Source organism: Neophocaena asiaeorientalis, unplaced genomic scaffold, assembly GCF_003031525.2.
Source record: "Neophocaena asiaeorientalis asiaeorientalis breed wild unplaced genomic scaffold, Neophocaena_asiaeorientalis_V1.1 scaffold134, whole genome shotgun sequence".
Taxonomy (NCBI): domain Eukaryota; kingdom Metazoa; phylum Chordata; class Mammalia; order Artiodactyla; family Phocoenidae; genus Neophocaena; species Neophocaena asiaeorientalis.
This window is the reverse complement of record NW_020185339.1, coordinates 5,406,794-5,413,330: the sequence shown is the minus strand read 5'-3', so window position 1 is coordinate 5,413,330 and position 6,537 is coordinate 5,406,794. Positions and strand designations below refer to the sequence as shown.

The 6,537-nt window shown below is 35.0% G+C and overlaps 1 protein-coding gene across 1 annotated transcript in view; it reads left to right on the top strand.

The window, feature by feature from the left end:
- SYT1 (synaptotagmin 1) overlaps nucleotides 1-6,537 on the top strand; it is a 534,924-nt gene that overhangs the window by 159,950 nt on the left and 368,437 nt on the right. The gene's annotated exons all lie outside the window — the stretch shown is intronic.

The window sequence follows — 6,537 nt, the reverse complement described above, 5'->3', positions numbered from 1 at the left end:
AAATTTCACAGTTTGTATGGAAACACAAAAGATCCCAAATAGCCAAAGCAATCTTGAGAAAGAAAAACAGAGCTGGAGGAATCAGGCTCCTGGGCTTCAGACTATACTACAAAGCTACAGTAATCAAGGCCATATTGGTACTGGCACAAAAGCAGAAATATAGATCAATGGAACAGGATAGCAAACCCAGAGGTAAACCCATGCACATATGGTCATCTTATTTTTGATAAAGGTGGCAAGAATATACAATGGAGAAAACACAGCCTCTTCAATATCAATTATACCCCAATAAAGATGTTTAAAAAAAAAAAAAAGAAGATGTGGCACATATATACAGTGGAATATTGCTCAGCCATAAAAAGAAGCAAAATTGAGTTATTTGTAGTGAGGTGGATGGACCCAGAGACTGTCATACAGAGTGAAGTAAGTCAGAAAGAGAAAAACAAATACTGTATGCTAACGCATATATATGGAATCCAAAAAAAAAAAAATGGTTCTGAAGAACCTAGGGGCAGGACAGGAATGATGACACTGATATAGAGAATGGACTTGAGGACACGGGGAGGGGGAAGGGACAAAGTGGGAGAGTGGCATGGACTTACATGTACTAACAAATGTAAAATAGCTAGTGGGAAGCAACGCATAGCAGAGGGAGATCAGCTCAGTGCTTTGTGACCACCTAGAGGGGTGGGATAGGGAGACTGGGAGGGAGACGCAGAGGGAGGAGGTATGGGGATACGTATATATATATGTATAGCTGATTCACTTTGTCATAAAGCAGAAACTAGCATACCATTATAAAGCAATTATACTCCAATAAAGATCTTAAAATAAATAAAATATGCTTATGAAATGTTTCTTTAGGCAGATAGAATTCATACATTCATAAGCTAAAGCCCACATGTATGCACACTAATTGATTTTTATGAATACCAAGTGTGAGTGTTGTTTTCTATCCAAAGTTCTCTGTGTGGTTTTACCATTTAGGCAGCACTGATTTGTCTAGAAGTATTTTGACATGGTACACGTACTAAACATTCAAGCCTGAATTCAGAGTAATTTTCCCTTAAAATTACTTCGAGGCAAAAAAAAAAAAATGATCTGAGCCATCATTACTCTTACTTCAATGTGAATCACGTGCGTCATCAGCATGATTCCATTTCCTCTAAGTTCACTCTAAAAACTCTTCAACTCAAAGCCAAAATATAATGATATTTGCTTGTTAAGCTTTATAGAAGCATTGGGAAGCCTGGAAATGAGGCTTAAATTATATTGAACGTTGGAGTTTCTAATGTCCATTTTTACAATCATTAGTAACTAAGTTTAATGGCTTGCTTTGGGATTGTCATTCTAGACTCAAATCTAGAGAGAAAAACCTGAAGTATACTTTGTGTATTATTTTACACTGTAAAATAAAAAATGTAATGTGATTTCTTGATCATATGTGTATGTGTGTATATATACACACACATTGACATAGACACATGCGTATACACGTATATATACAACAGGCATATGAAATAAGTTTATACTGGTACATCTATGTGTTTTTATGCATAAATATAATATACATGTATATACAGGCTGTTTTATTCTGACACGCATGCAATGTATACACATATATATGTTTATATACATTTCTGTGTAGAAGAGCTATTAAGCAGTAGAAAGTGATAAAGACTATCTGACTCTAGATCTTTTTCCTTCTTTTTTTAAATGCCAAACACTGTACCTGTGTAAGTGACCTTTTGAGAAGGTTGGTAGTATTGATGCGTATGTACATTGTTGGAAATTGTATTGTGATATTGCTAAAGGGAAGTAGCTTATGTCTACATATGAGGGTGCAATTGCTTCAAAATGAATCTTCCTCCTCAGTGGTAGATGTCAGCTACTGAAAATAGATATTTAAAAAGACCCTTGAAATATAAATGCTGTGGCATAATAATCTTATGGTGAAGAATTGTATTTAAAATCTTGATTTGTTAATTTTATGCATGCTTTATTTTAGTTCCTCTTTTCTTAAGGAAATATTACTATTCAAGCATGTAAAATTGCTTGCTTTTGTAAGTTAACAGATTGGCTACAGCATTTATGCTTCTATTTGAACACTTTCAAGAAAGAAGAAAGTTATTAACCCATTCAGAATAGGAATTATGTCTGTTCTATAAACATATTTCAAGTATGCAGTTATTATTGTTTCCCGATCAAGGAGACTTTAGTGTCCCGGTTATAGAAATGAGGAAGATGAACACTCAGAGATAGTTTCATTCTGTGAGTGTTCAATGCATTTGTATATTGATTACTGAGAAAAAATTGCCCATTCTCATCCTTTTAACGTGTTCTTCCCTGATAAAGAAAATGCCATTCTGCGGTTAGGAAAAAACAAGAGGCCATTATTAAATTAAAAAAGCACTGTGCCTTTATTTTATTGGAATCACTTAGTTTATTTGCCTGATTATTTGTTTTCAGCTATTAGAATGTATTTAAAGCTGCTTGAAAACCCACACAGCACTGAACACTGATGTGTTCCTTTTACACCCTTTAGTAGATGCCTTGAAATTCTCCACATAATTTGGAAAACTATTTGGAAAATGCTTTACTCTGCTGCATTAAGGGAACTTAAGTTCTTGTTGTTTTGCTGTTTCTTGAGCACAACCAACTTTCCCTGCCTCAGACATGGTGCTTCCAATTCTCTCCACCCAGAAGGTTCTTACCTGGCTGCCCACACAGCTGTCTTCCTCACTTTAGTCTCTGTTCAAATATCTTTCCAGAGTGGCTTTCTGGAACCACCGTACCTAAAATAACCTCTCCAGCCTGCTTTCTGCTTGATTCTTTTAAGTCTTGCCTACCTATATTTTTCTTCATAGCCGTTATTACTACCTGGAGTGGTAGTGATTCACTTTCTTATTGATTCCATGAGGATAAGGATCTTGTGTGCTATATTCACCTCTCTCAACAGTGCCTGTCATATTGGAGGTGCTCTCAATATTATATATTATATATATATATTTATACTTATATATGTATCAAACCCATGCTTAATCAATGTAGAAAGCAAGTTGAAAACCAAAAGATTTAGGCAGTGACAACCGCACACACTTGAAGCCAATTTATGATTAAATAATACCATACCCAAAGTATCCGAAAAAATGAATTCCTTTTTTCCCAAGAAGTAGGCAAACTAAAACATAATATGCTCTAGTTATTTTAACTTGTAACAAAAGAATTGTTATTTAAAAGCATAAAAAAGAAACTTTATTAAGATAAATTCTATTTGCAACAATTAATATAACGGCATGGCATAACATACCTTTATTATTTTGTAATTGCTTTAAATAAATAGAGACCAATTTAGCTATGGGATTTGCATCAACTACTGGCCGAGTTTTAATGGTCAGATTGCCTGTCTGTGGATGGCGAGATCTCCTTATACCTTCCCAGGCTATATTTATTTGAGTTTGCCCATTTCTTTGTATAGGCATAGTATGAATTGATAAAGATCTCTGTATTTGATCAGGATAAAAGAGCAAAAGAGGAATATTGAATATCACCAAATCCATAGGACGAGATTACTGCTTGCTTCTTCAAGTAATATTATAGAAATACATGTTATTTTAATCATCTCAAAGATGTCTCCATGAAAAATGTGTTAGAAAACTTCAGCAAAATAATGCATTGTTGGTTGACAAGCCACTTCAAATTTCCTTTCTGTGGAGTTATTTGTGATCTATCATCCAGTCAGACCTTAGCAGATATTTCTTTACTCCAATAGAAAAATACACTTTTCAACATAATCTTCTCACATTATTGTTGTCCTTCTGAGGACAACAATCTGAGAATTTAAGTGTAAATTCTGTAATATAATACATGTTCCTGGCCAGCCTAATGCTTTAGAAGTTCAAAATCCAAAAGCACATAAATAAACTAATATGGACAGAGCTAAACTAATATGGATAGAGCATGATCATTGGGTAATTCAGTGAAGATTTTGTGCTGACCTTGTCTCCAGAGCAACAGAGTAGTTTAAATGGGAATAAGAAATAGAAAATGCATGTGGGGTTCCTGCCAGTCATTGTGGAATAATAACAGTAATAGATTTTCTAAGAGCATTATTTCAAAGGGCTCTTTACGTTAACAATCGTCACACAAATATTTTTTTTCCTATATTCAGTGGTTGGAACATTTCTCTCTTACTCAGGAAGCTGTACAAGATATATTTGGCTTTGGAAGTCCTACATGGTAGTAGGATACATTCTCCTTCCTAGGTAATTTCTACTAATGCAGATATCAATTATGCTTTCATACTTTGCAATATCTCGCCCTGTGTGTTATGGGTAGTGCAGATTGGTTTTGTTTTATAGTCTTTGTTAATGCGTTTGTAGATTGCATTGAAAGAGTCTGAGAAAATTACTCCATACATCAACATCAACGGTGCAAATTGTTTTTTCCTTTTTTTTTTTTTTTTGGAAATCTACATACTGTGCTAGTGTACTACACTGTACAAATCAGTAAAAAAAAAAATTGAATGATTAAAGTTGGTTCTGGAAAGTTTTAGGTCGGGAGCAAATGTACTTTTTGAATGCTTCTCAAAATTGAGCAAGAGAAAGGGAAGTAAATAAAAACGACTATGAAACCAAACATATGTGCTGCTCTCTTCCTACCATCCAGATTCAGAAATACTTGTGACTTCTGACATGGTGATTAATGTAACATCACTTGTGAAATCAGTGAAACTAAAACATTTTCCATACATTCATTGCTTTTCTCTAGCTAATGAACCTTAAATGAAGTTTTATTTATATAGATGTGCTAAGTGTGAACAGAGGAGGTTACTTGGTAATTGTAAGTTAATTAATTATAGCTGTAATAAATGTTTCTTTAAGAATTCCTATGGTAACATTCTGCAAGTAAAGATAATGTTATAGCCAACTGTGTTATCAAGATAATGCTCTTCTTTACTCAACCATGTGTAGAAGAATAACCTTAACTGAATGTTGCAATGTTTCTAACCTGCATAGTATAAATTCTAATACATTTAAGTGTGGCATGTGGGATCTTCCCAGACCGGGGCATGAACCCGTTTCCCCTGCATCGGCAGGCAGACTCTCAACCACTGTGCCACCAGGGAAGCCCGTGCTTAATTTTTGTATCAGACTTGCTTCACTGTCTACGTGTAGTTTTCTTTTACCCTCCTGGGTACAGATTGTCTATGCCACATGGAACAAATGATAGGACATTTTGTTAAATCAGGTAATGTCTTTCTCTTCCATGTGTCATGAATTTCAGTGTTAAGAACACTTTCATGGAAGAAACAAAAACTTTGCACACTTTATAATACACTTTCAAGACTGCCTAACAATACTTTGTTATATTTTACTCATATTTTTATAGCACAAAGTGAAATAAAGCATTACCTAATCAGAAGACTACTACCCAATTGCTTTGCTACACTGATCTTCTGAGAAACCTGCATTGGCTTCTTGTTGCCTTCTGTAATCTCATTCTAAGATTGTCTACAATATGATCCAACCTACCTTTCCAGCCTTATTCCTCTGTCCTTGCATACACCTGGTTCTCCTGCCATACCAGCCTACTGTCTAGAAAACAAAGATGCCTAGTGCTTTTCCTCCTCCATCGCTTTGCTTCTCCATAACTGGTCCCTCTGAGACACTTTTCCCTATCAAAACTCAAGCAAAGAATAGATCTTCCATGTACCCTAAGCCATTAGGGCTTTTGCTACTCCTTTGGATTTTAGTTTACATACAAAGAGAACTCATTATAGTCTGCTTCAGGTAAGAGTTATGAGTGGGTTCAACACTCCCTCCCCCACCCTACCTTTTGGATAGAAATTTCTTGGGATTTCCGTTTTTGTATTCAGCACAGTGTTGGGCAGGTGTCTTGCCCAAAGTATTCCATCAGCAAAATCCATTAAATGAAAATATATCATGAAGGAATTGCATCATTTGCCTTGGTGAGGCTCTCACAGAATGAAAGAAATAAGAATAGTTGTTTAAACAGTCTTATGTTTAAATTAAATGGAGGGGTAAAGTGATAGTGTCAGCTCAGAAGTACACCTACATTGTCCTTAAATAATGACTTGCTTTAAGTGAAACAGGTTGAGTTTCCTTCAGATGTGTATCATGTCTCCAGTATTGTTGCTTCAATTCTTATCTCCAGTCTGCACTCACCTCCCATGATCACCATCTAGACTTTTGGAGCATTGCTCATGTATATATGTATATATGTATGTATCTTTATTTATATTTTCTTTATTCCAGAAAGAATAAAATATTTGTATTTAATAGCAGAATAAATGCTCATCCAATTTTAAGGATTGATTTACATAAATGACACCTACTAAATAAATCCTTGATAAAAGAGAGATGAATTAAAATAATCTCAAAATAGTATCATTTGCAATGAATTTAACTATGAATGGCACAATTATTTGATTCCTCCCATGTTGAGTCTATTTTAAAAGTCGCTAAGGGGCTTCCCTCGTGGCGCAGTGGTTGCGAGTCCGCCTGCCGATGCAGG